Here is a 12,573-nt window from a genome sequence, read left to right on the forward strand (position 1 = left end):
CAGGAAATGGTCTAAATATCCATTTAAAGGATAATGCCAATACTCCCCTTGTATAAATATTTTACTTTAAAAAATAGAGATGGGATCTAAAACCTAATCATTGTGTGTTTTTAATTTCTTACACAGATGAGAAATCTTATACTTTCGATCCTTCAAAGCTAAAATTGTTTAGACATCCCCAAAGGTGTCAATAGTGGTGCTCACAACTCAGGGGTAACCAACAGCCATCTATGTAGACTTAAAGCATACTTAATAGAGGAGAATTCATGTTTTGTACTGTAAACTTAGCCAACTACCCGTGCATGGTGAGGTCATGGATCCTAAAGGGATATCTAGAGGGATGTCGCTTTCCCAAACCAGTTTTGTCCCCAATTGCATTCTAAATATTCATCCTTATACCCACAGATATGTGTGGCTCTTGCCCTTCATAAAAGAACTATTATTTGCAGCACATGTGAGCAATTACATAAAACCACAACTAGTTAAAATGCAGAGAACCAACTATAAAACCAACTATATCCAATTCCAATTGACACATTTACAACACAACTCCAACACCTAAGGCTCATGGAACATTCCAGAAGAGGATCATTAGAGTCATAGACACAGAATGCCTGCTATAAGATAGTGTCTTTTATATAAAACAGGAAGTCTGCATCCATGAAATCTCAGCAGAGTGTGTGTGTGTGTGTGTGTGTGTGTGTGTGTGTGTGTGTGTGTGTAGCAATAATTTTAAATGAAGAGGGGGTGTCCATGGGAGGAGTTGATCGAGGAGGAGGGGTGAAAATGATCTAAAGTCAGTACTTATATATGAAATTCTCAAAAAATAAGTGTTTTGGCTATATTTAAAAAGAAATTAAACCTCGAGGAAACACAGCTTGCTTAGAGGCACCATACTGCAAAGAAATACATCCCCTCTGCCCAGCTCTCACCATCCGGAGCTCCCACTTCAGGCTACCCCTCAGCTTCCCTGGGTCATTTCAACCGGAGCCATTACTTATCCAAAGATACTGACACTGAGCTTGTGGTCTCAACAGAAAACTTTGGTCTTTTCTTTGATGATCACCCATGGAAGGCCTCACCCTCCCTGGAGAGCAGAAGGAGGATGGGATGGGGGCCGGTGGGGGCATGGGAGGATGGGAGGGAACTGGCATTGATATGTAAAATAAGATTGTTTCTAATTTAAATAAAAAGGAATATTTTTTTAATGATCTTTTTTTCACAGACAAGGTTTCTCTGTGTAACAGCTCTGGCTGTCTTGGAACTGGATTTGTAGATCAGTCTGGCCTCGAACTCACAGAGATCCACCTGCATCTGTTGGGATTAAAGTCATGTGCCACCACCGCCAAGCTTAAAATTTTATTTATGGTACTTCACTTCCTGAGAATTAGCATAAATAGACAAAGGAGAAGATAGTTAAACATGTTCAAAGTGTATTTCATTTTTATTAGCTATTTAGAAACAGAAAAGTTTCAAGTGGTTATTCAAATGACTTCTAGCTAAATCCCCATTATGATGACAGTAAAGTTGTTCTTGCTTTTCATTTTCATTTATTAACATGTGGCAATGGCTTGACATTTTAAAAATCTGCTTCCGATGCAACTAAGAAGGGCATGAAAAATAAGATCCCAAAAGCCTAAGGAAATACACAAAAGAAGCAGAGTGTCGGCTCTGAGTCAGTCCGTGAGTTTCACTCCATCCCGTGTGTCCCTGCTGCCTGGAAGCTCTGCACAGCACAACACTTCAGTGACCTTCCAGGCAACAGCAAGATTACTACAGGGACTGTATTTTCCTCATCAGAATTTAAGAGGGGGAGGGATTCAAAGTTCAAAATTCATTCAGGGTTTTTAGCCTAGATGGAACACATCACGTTCATACCATCAGTTTGAATGGTTGCCACCGCGCAGGTCTGAGTGAGAGAAAGGAGAAAGGCCCGTTCTTTTCATGTTGGCCTGCGGTTAATTGTGTTCTCGGTTCCTTTTGTGCATCTAGATGTAAGTGCCCTTGAAATTCATACCTGCAGAGATAATGGGTAGACACTGTTTTCCCGACCCACACATATTCTTTAAAGCCCTTCAATGTGTTCTCCTAAATATTTGGGCTTCGCTTTCTGCAAACTGCCATTTTAGATTTCCCTTCACGGTTCTCTCCTGCTCTGTCTCCTAAGAGAATATGTTGATCAGTGGCCTTGTCGTTAATAACAGAGGGACAATTTTGTTACAATACCTCACTGCCAACATGTATTTTAAAAGGCAGTTTTAGTATGCTGGACTAAGTATTAATGATTTAATTTAAAGAAAAGGGAGCCTCACAACAGGGAACAGATTTTAGCAAAGAGTATTTATTCAAGGCACTTTTTTTCGTTTCCTGGATAATTTTTTAAATTCTGCCATTATGTATGTCATTAAATCATGGTTATTAAATTGATATGGCCTTTTTCTAATTAAAATAATTGCCTCTCCCTCTATATCCCTCCCACCACAGTCAGTGTGTGTATACACCCTCATTCCAGATAGGAAAACTAAGGCCACAGGAAAGCACCACAGAACTTGAAGTAAAAGTCGAATTCCTAGAAGGTTGTTGGACAGGATGGATGTGCTGGCATCTCTGCTGTGATGAAAGACACATGGCTGTGCCGATGTTCGTAGTCACTGAATTTTGTGTACTAATTATGTATAGTTTTTGCATACTTTTTGTTTTAATCATGCTGTTGAAAAATTTGTCTTCCAGGAACCAAACACAAATCCACCTAATGCTAAAGGTTAAATAAGTTCAATTTTGGCTCATCTGTCCAGTTGTGCGCCTCACCTTGGGGTCCTGTGAACATTCACTAAGAAGTATGGTTTTTCCACCAATCATCAATATATCAAACACTGGGGTAGAGTCCAGTAGCAGATAACCCTCTAACCTGTGCCATGCTAACACCAAAGCATGTCTTGACATCCTTCTTGCTATGTGTCTTAGCCAAAGAAGATGAAGTGTCAGCCTCTCCCTGATGGAATCCAAAAAGGTTATTTTGTTTGTGTCTAAAAGATGTTCTCTTTATTATTGCTCAAGGCCTGGTGGAGAAAAAGATAAAAGCATTCAGTCAAATATGACTTGAAATTTTCCTATCATCTTCCATGTTCTGATCAATTGCCTAATTTTCCTTTGTAGTCTAAAGTGTATACAGTCTGTCCAGTAAATATGGATTGAGGGTCTTCCCCAAGCCAAATGCTGCTGTACATGTATTAAGCTACTGTAGTAAAAATCACAGAACAGTCAATTTCATGCAGCTTACATTACATTGGTGGAGACAGTCGCAAGGAAACCAGTAGATTCATACTATGTTAGATGGTGACAGTCAAACAATGAAGCAAAGCAGAGCTGAATAAGAAGGTGGAAATCCATCACTCTAAGCTCTCACTTTACAATTGTAGCTTCATGACATTCAGCTGTGTCCCTTTTCATTTAAATCCAGTTGTTTGTAAAGGAATCCAGCCACTAACTCCCTGGATACATTTGCATTGGTTCTGTGGGAACATAGCAATGTTGCACTGGTCAACAGAAAGCCCTTCCCATTCCAACACTAACTACAGCCTGTTTTCTACCTCTTTGCCAATTTCTCTTGCAGCCAATGACATCTTTCCCTCCTCACACCCTTAATTCTGCTTCTGATCACAGTAATTTTTCTTATTTTATTTCATTTTTTATTCATTTATTTTTTACATTCCAATCCCAGTTCTCCCTCCCTCCTCTCCTCCCACTCCTCCCCACTCTCCACCCTCCACCTCCACAGAGAGAGTAAGGCCTCCCCAGATAGTCCACTAAGTCTGTCCCATCATCTTGTTGAGGCAGGAACAAGGCACCTCTCCACCCCCCACACCCCTGTGTCTAGGTTGAGTAAGGTGTCTCTCCATATAGAATGGGCTCTACTACAGTTTGTGCATTAGTGTTATGTCTTGGACCACTGCCAGTGGCCTCATATATTGTCCCAACAGCACTGTTGTCACCTATATTAAGGAGTCTAGTTCGGTCTTTGTAAGAGAAGTTTTTTCTTTGCTAGCCGCTTTGGTTTATCCCCCGCCAGTCGCCTGGGCTCTGCCGCATTGTAGTCCCCAAATAAACACACAAGACACTATATTAATTATGAAGCTGTTGGCCTTGCTTGTTTCGTACTGGCTAGCTCTGACTTAAGTAATTACTCCATAATTGTTAATCTAAGTATTTCTCTTACCGGAGAATAGTTCCGGGCTTCCGACCCCATGGCGTTACATCTTGACTCTCTTGTGTTTCTCCTTCCCAGAATCCTCCTGGATTCCTAGCCCCACCTATCTAGATTCCTATTGGCCAGACAGTGCTTTATTGACATATACACACGACTTCCCCAACATCTCCTCTTTTCTGTTTAAACAAAAAGAAAGGTCTTAACTTTAACATAGTCAAATTGTATATGACAGAACAGTTATCAAGTAAGAACACAGTTACAACATTTTGTCTATTAACATTTAGCAAGATCTAAAGAAAATATCATCCATCCCATCCTTGTGAGTCCAAAGTCCTATATGTAGCTTATCTTTTATCATAACTAAGGAAAACTATAATTATAACTATCAGTCTTCAACTCCATCAAAGACCACAGAAGGATAATATATAAACACTAGGATTGACAGACATATCTCACTGCCTGGACAGTCACCCGAAGTTCCTCTGTAACGTTGGGGCATCCATCTTCAGCCCATAGGCCCCAATGTATCCAGAAGATTTCTCAGTAAAGCAGGAAATTTCAAACTGTCCATCTGCATCAGCAGTCTGTTAGTCATTTTTCTGTCCTGCAGAAAGTCTCGTAGACTCTTCCATGAAGCAGGAACCCTGTAAGACTGAGTTTAGCAGTCACTTTCCTGTGGGTCCTGCATGTCCAGTTTATACAGCAACAGTCAGTCTAGGCAAGAGCAGTTTCTTGCCCCAATGGCTAATCTTGCCATGTTGAAAGCAAACTCCATAACGAGTTTCTTCGATGCCCATTTTCCTCTCAGACATAATTGGTGCTGCCAGGAGCAGACATTTCTCATTGTCAAGAAAAACCCTAAGCCATTTTAAATGCCATTTTCTGAAGGTCTTTGAGAGGTTTGAAGACTGTTTATCTATCTCAAATATATTTCTGTATATCTAGAAAACCTAACTTACCTAACTATAAATTCTGACTATTATAGGTAACTATCTATAGTCTGTATTTAATTATGCATTACGTTTTAAAAGATCAGTATAAGCACAATACTTAATCAAGAGGAGAAATATACACATCACAAAATTGACCTTGAATTTGTATCAATAAATGAAAAACAATACCCATACCATAATTCCCCTTTTTACCATTAAAAAAGATTGGCTGTGATCACTAGCCAATTATAAACAATCCCATTTAATGAAAACAAAGATTTATAAACAAGATGGGAATTAGGACGTCGCTCATTCCAAACTGCTTCATGCTGGAAGGGGGCGCTGTTTATACCATGGGGATCATGACAAAACTCAGACCTGTATAAGTCCGTATTTTTGGGGTCTGTAAGACTGCATCATCTTAGCTGTTTTACTTGTTGGAACACCTGGTCCACTGCTTCCGGGGGTCTTGGTTCATCAAACCACAGAAGCCTGGAAGGAATCCTCAGCTTTTCATTTTCTGTAGAAACATAAATAAAATCTCCTTTTCCAAGTAACATACCCTTATACTTAAAATTTGAAGTCAAGGCATTTTCAAAAGATAGAAGTTGAATTAATTCAGCAGCATTTATAATTAAGTGTACTTTAGTTGTTCCTTCCTTAGCAATGAAAAAACTGAAAAACATAATAGCATAAAGTATCCAGACTCTCTGTGTATTTTCCATCTTTGCGTGGCTTATTTATTTATCTATTATTACTCTGTTCCTTTTACTTTAATTTCTTTTTCTCTGAGACAGGGTTTCTCTTTGGAAATCCGCCTGTCTCTGCCTCTGGAGTAAATCCTACCAGCGTGTGCCACCACAACGCCAGCTTTTGTATTTATTTACCACTTTGTCGGTTTATTTTCTTTCTCAATCTTACATATATTTTTAAACACACTGTAAACCTTTAGAGGTTTTGTTCATCCAAGTCTGACTTTACTGTAAATCTTTATGTTTTTCTGGTCACGTGTCTTATCTGTTAAAACCGCGGCTGTTTTAAACTGCCGTTTTCAAGATGGCGGGCGTAAGCGTGACTCGAGCTTACCGCCTCAGTCCATGCTGACCTCCAGCAAAAGCTGTCACTTCTAGCTGTACGTACACACCTTTTAATCGTTAGCAGAGTCTCTTAAAACAACCTTGGTGGTTTTTTTTTTCTTTTAATGCCGAGTCAGGAAGACTAACTTAAGCCAGCCACGAGTCTCTGCTTGTTGCTAACAAAACAGAGCCCGCCTGAGAAAATGCTGCTACCAAAAATCTGTGTGTCTCTCCGTTCTTCTGTTTCTAAAATTCCTTTAAAGCTTTTGTCATTCTGCGTGGAAATTCATGATCCCACTCCTGACACCATTTTGTAAAGAGAAGCTTTTTCTTTGAGAGTAGCCTTCCCGCCAGCCTGGTTCTAGATCTGCATCAGTCCCAAATAAACACACAGGAGCCTATATTAATTATGAAGCTGTTGGCCTTTGCTTGTTTCTTACTGGCTAGCTCTGACCTAAGTAATTACCCCATAATTGTTAATCTAAGTATGTCTCTTACCGGAGAATGGTTCCGGGCTTCCTACCCCCATGGCATTACATCTTGACTCCCTTGTTTTTCTCCTTCCCAGAGTTCTCGTGGACTCCTAGTCCCTCCTATCTTGGTTCCCTATAGGCTCAACAGTGCTTTATTGACATAAGACTTCCCCAACAGGTCTTAATGCAGGTTCCTCAGTTTTCAGACCTGAGAAAGTGATCTCTCACAACTCCCGTCAGCTGATTCTGTGGGTTTCTCCATCATGTTCTTGACTCCTTTGTTCATATTATCACTCCACCCTCACTTCGATTGTACTCCAGGAGCTTGGCCCATTGTTAGTTGTGAATTTTTGCATCTGTTTCTGGAAGAGTGTTCTAGTTGCTCTGTGAACTCAATAAACTAGACAACAAACTACCAAATAATCCAACTTTAAAAAATGGAGTACAAATCTAAACAGAATTCTCAAAAGAATGGTCTCAAATGGTGGAAAGACACTTAAGATGTCCTTAGTCATCAGGGAAATGCAAATCAAAACGACTCTGAAATTCCATCTTACACCAATCAGAATGGCTAAGATCGAAAACACCAGTGACAGCTTATGCTGGAAAGGATGTGGAGAAAGTGGAACACTCCTCCATTGCTGTGGGAGTGCAAAATTTTACAATCACTGTGGAAATCAGTATGGCAATTTCTCAGAAAATTAGGGGTCAACCTACCTCAAGACCCTACAATACCACTGTTGAGCATATACCCAAAGGAGACATATTCACACCACAAGGACATTTGCTTAACTCTGTTCATAGCAATATTATTTGCAATAGCCAGATCTTGGAAACAATCTAGATGTCCCTCAGCTGAAGGATGGATAAAGAAAATGTGGTATATTTAAACAATGGAGTACTACTCAGTAGTAAGAAACACTGATGTCCTAAAATTTGCAGTCAAATGAACAGAACTAGAAAAACATATCCTGAGTGATGTAATCCAAAACCAGAAAGACAAAAGTAGTATGTACTCGCTTGTAAGTGGATACCAAACATAAAGCAAAAGGTACCCAGCCTACAATCCTCAGTAATTTTTCTGTCTGTTGATGGGATATCCTTCTGTATATATGTTTCTCTTATTGGTTAGTGAAAAAAAAAACATTGTTTGGCTAATGGAGGCATAAAGTATGTGGGACTAGGAGAGGAGAATTCAGGAGGAGATGACATGTAGCTGCCAAAGGAATGACAGATCCAGACATTCTCCGTTAAGCCAAGACCATGTGAAAATACATAGATTAGTAGTTATGGGTTAATAATTAAGACACAGCTAGCCAATAAGAAGCCCTAGCCATTGGCCAACAGTTTAATAATTAATATAAGTCTCTGTGTGCTTATTTAGGGACGAGAAGGGTGGCAGGACCAGGCTGGAAAGAAACCTTCACCAACAGTCTGCCTTTCACATTCTTGTATTAAGGATTATAATAGCATAGACAATACAATGAGTTGCTATAAAGCAAGCATCCCCTATCACTTTGAAAGCCCTCACTATAGGGGACCCTGACAGTAGGACCACTATACAAACCTGGTACATGAGCTACCTTGTTGGAGCCCATTCCTTAGGGTGAGATGCCATGCTCAAAGACAGAGTAGGACCATGATATAATTCCAGTATGTGAATTAGCTTATGAAGCCCATTCCCTATGGTGGGATGCCATGTTCAGTATTAATACATGGGAGAGAGGCCTGGCCCTGCCCCATCCTATTGTGTCAGATTATGTTAACTCCTCTTGGGAGCCCTTACACATGAGGAGGAGTGGACTGGGGGTAGGCTAGGGGAGAGGTGAGGGAGGGTGGGAGGAGTCAAGGGGGTGGGAGGAGAGGTGGGAGGAAGAACTTTGCATAGAATGTAAAATGAAATCAAAAAATAAAAAATGGAGGAAAAAAAGAAAGCCCTTACTATAATCTGAATCATTTAAGACACCACTGATAACAGGGACAACTCTTGGAAGAAAGGACTGCTTGGATTCATATTTGGTGTCCTGTAAATGTTTTCAGACACAAATACAGGGCCTAAACCTTGAACTCTTGAACACTGTCACCTTGCATATATTACAGAATAGAGTGATGCTTCATTAATACCATAATTCACTGGTAAATACAAGCAAAATAGTTTCCAAGTCAGTTACTGTTGACTCCAGAATCTTCCCAGATTATTAGATTGGAGATGGGAAGAAGATGAAAGCTGATCTTCTAAAAGAGACAGAGTAAAGACACAGGAAAATTGAATAATAAAAGAGGCATCTACAACTAGTAGGTAACTGAGAGAACTCAAAAATTTTGTTTAATGAATAATATAAAAGGAAAACAAAAGGCTGAGGGTTTTAGCTTTAATACAAAATGTAATTTTGTCCCTTTGATCACTTTTGGAAACCTTAAAGGGATTTACTAGATATAAATGGACGAGGAACAGTCATTGGTTCCAGTGTATATAGGAAGAAAATAAAATGCCTGGCTTCAAAAGCCATCCTCAGCTGGTCATTGCCTCAAGCAAAAAACCTGGCTTTATTTTTAAAGATAACTATTACTGCTCCCCTGACAGTAATATTATAGAGACAAATGATAAAAACTGAGAAGGTCTGAGCAACTATTCAGCAGTTTAAAATTGTCACAAATTTGTTTTACTTTTTCTTTCAAGAACTGAGGAGACTTCTTATTGATAAAAGGTACTGTTTTCCTAAAAAATAAAAATGAAGAGATAAATTATGGCCCAAACATTTACCTGCTGCGATGGGTTAGATATTTCATAACCCCATCATTCATGCAAGTTTCAGATTGTGCATTAGCTTTTATGTGCTATTTGTTCAACATAATTGTTATAGTCCAGGTGAGAAAGTTGCAGACTACAACACCTATAAAGCCAAATTAGAGTCAGTCACCCAAAGTAGGTTAACACCATAGAAAGACTATTAGTGCTGAAGCTCAGAGACCAGCACTTATAAAGGCAAAAGCCACAATGCCATCATTGACAGGTATGGGTCAGGAGAACCTGGTAACATTGGTTTGGGATATACACTTAAGTATGTATTTTGGTTGTGCATTTGGGCTGTGCATGTGTTGCCAATGTCAGTGAGACTGTTCAGGGAGCCAAGGACTGAAAAGTACATAAGCAGGCACAAAATGGATCAGGCTAAAATCAAGACAAGGATCTCTGTGAGTTCGAGGCTATCCTGGTCTACAAAGCGAGTTCCAGGAAAGCCTCCAAAACAATACAGAGAAACCCTGCCTCGAAAAACCAAAAAAAGAAAGGAAGAAAGAAAGAAAGAAAGAAAGAAAAAAGAAAGAAAAAAAGAAAGAAAATAAAATCAAGACAAGATGGCATTATCTTGGGCACTTAAATAATCATACAAAAGAAATTGAAAACAGATCAATATGCTGTTAAGGTATTTTTTCTATTTTAGTCTTTTTATTGTTTTTATTTTTGGCTTATAATATAATTACATCATTTCTCTTTGCTTTCTCCAAATGCTCTCATCTACCAAACACCCTTATTCTTTTTCAAATTCATGGCATCATTTTCTTTAATGGCTATTACTGAGATAGATAGATAGATAGATAGATAGATAGATAGATAGATAGATAGACAGACAGATAGATAGATTGATTGATTCCTAAATACGTAAATACATCCTGCTCAGTTTGTATAATGTTACAGTATACACATTTTAGTATTGGATAGCCATCAGGGTGCTCTCCTCTGAGGAAGACTATGCCTCCCAGTCTCAGCATTTCTTGGCTGCTTGTAGTACTTTGTCTAGGGATAAGGCCTTGTGATCTTTGGCCCTTCTGTGTTAGCACACCTATTGGTGTTGTCTTTGTTCAGGTTCTGTTTAGGCAGCCATGTTGGTTAGAGTCTATGAATAACACTCACGACATTCCTAAGAGACACAATCTCACAGCAAACTCCCTGTTTCTCTGGCCTTTTCAAAGTTAAGCTAGTCCATAAATAATTCAACTTTTTAAGTGTAATTTGAACAGTTTCTTTTATCTCCACTATCTTTATCCGTGGCATCACAAAGACACTTGTGCATGGCTTAAAGAATAATCAGATTTACCTAGTACAGCAACAACCATAAACTTAACTGTGTGGCCTACTAGAGCCATCTGATTCTTATTCCTCCTCAGAATCGTCTAAACACTTAATGAGAATACTTTAGCTAGAAACTGACAGCACACAACTTCTTAGACCGTTGTCTTTGGCATGTGTTTCAAACAATAAATAGTATAAAACATGCCCTCCACCTCTAGTTTAAGTTTGCTTCCTCATGTGTGAAATGATAAAAGTCCATCTTAGTTATATGCAAAGCCTTTTCTTCTCTCATAGATCAACCAATGTTGGAATCTCCACCATGCCCCATGTCTACCTTTGGGAGCACAATCATTCAAAGAACTGCATTGATTCCTTTAGCGCTTTAGAGTTAGCTTTCCCAATGCCATTATTATAAGCCAACTCCACCTACTCTACCCTGCAGCATACTGATTATGTATAATGAGGAGCAAACTCCAGGTTTCTCAGGTTGCCACCATTGCATAATCTCAGGTCACACCTTGAGTCCCTTCTGACCCTTCTCTGTGTCTTGTGGTCTAAATTGTCCCGACTTAAGTGGTAATCTCTGTTTTCAAAGCTAATTCTGTCTTTTGTTTGGACTTGAAATTTTATCTTGTTTTCTTTGGGTTATCTGTCCTTTAGTTAATTCCAAAATATTTGACTCATGCTTACCACGTAGCTTTGTTTTTCTGTCATCCATCTTAAAGCCTTGAAAACAATGAGATATCTCAAAGCAGCAGAAACAATCTTAGTAAGCCTGGATCTGAATTTCACTGAAGACCTTTCTTGTTTCTTCTTTGGTCTTGATGAACTCTAGCACACTCCATTCTCTAACTCTGTGGAGGAAAACATCCTACTGAAAGGAGCCACATATCAATGATGTCTAAACTGCTTAATGCATCCCAGGAAACTAATTGTTTAAGAAATATCCTTGTTATCAAGAGTCCATGTGTATAAAAGGGAATCCAGACACTAAGTCTCCTCCTCAAACAAAAATTTCTCAAAGTACAAACTTTAAATATGGCTGTCAATTATTGCTTATCCTGGTATTGTCTGTATTAGATAATCTAGAAATGCAGGCAATTTAGAAAATGAAAGTGCTTCAGTCTGTTTTTATTGCTCTTCTATAAAATGCTTGATTTGGTTTGAAAGTTGTCTCCAGTTTAGAATTTGTCATTTGGAGAGTATACAAAGTAACACCTGAGTCCCTGACCTTCTAACATTGTGCTCTCTGTTTCATTACATCATCTCACTGTTAATGAGAAAACAGAGTCTGCTTCATATTGGAGGGAGAGGGTTTCCCAATGCTAAAATGAAGTCCACTGCCATGCTGTAACACACACACACACACACACACACACACACACACATGCACGCACGCATGCACACACGCGCAAGCCAAATAAAACAGAGTCAGTGCTCCCCAGCACTGATGTAAAAAGCCAGAGGGAAAAAAGCAAATAGATACGGTAGCATACACTCCTGTCTCAGTGCTGGGGAAGAAGTGTCAGATGGATCCCTAGGGTTCAATACTGGCAGCTTAGCTGAATCAGCAAATTTCAGGCAAAACTGAGAGACCCTGCCTAAAAAACCAGGGTAGAACATGAACCAAGGAAAACTCCAACTCCATTTACACACATGTGCACATATGCACATGTGCACCTACACAAACATGTGAACCAGTTTCCACACACAACTGAAAAATACATAGAAGAAACTTGAAGTGAAAGATGTCAGTTGGAAAGTACTATATGAAGAAGGGCAGGACAACCTAATAGATAAAGTACTGCCACAC

General features: G+C 39.3%; 1 protein-coding gene across 2 annotated transcripts in view; it reads left to right on the top strand.

The window, feature by feature from the left end:
- Positions 1-12,573, top strand: part of Nkain2 (sodium/potassium transporting ATPase interacting 2) — a 1,004,696-nt gene that overhangs the window by 984,567 nt on the left and 7,556 nt on the right. The gene's annotated exons all lie outside the window — the stretch shown is intronic.

This window comes from Mesocricetus auratus, unplaced genomic scaffold (assembly GCF_017639785.1).
Source record: "Mesocricetus auratus isolate SY011 unplaced genomic scaffold, BCM_Maur_2.0 Super-Scaffold_100018, whole genome shotgun sequence".
Taxonomy (NCBI): Eukaryota; Metazoa; Chordata; class Mammalia; order Rodentia; family Cricetidae; genus Mesocricetus; species Mesocricetus auratus.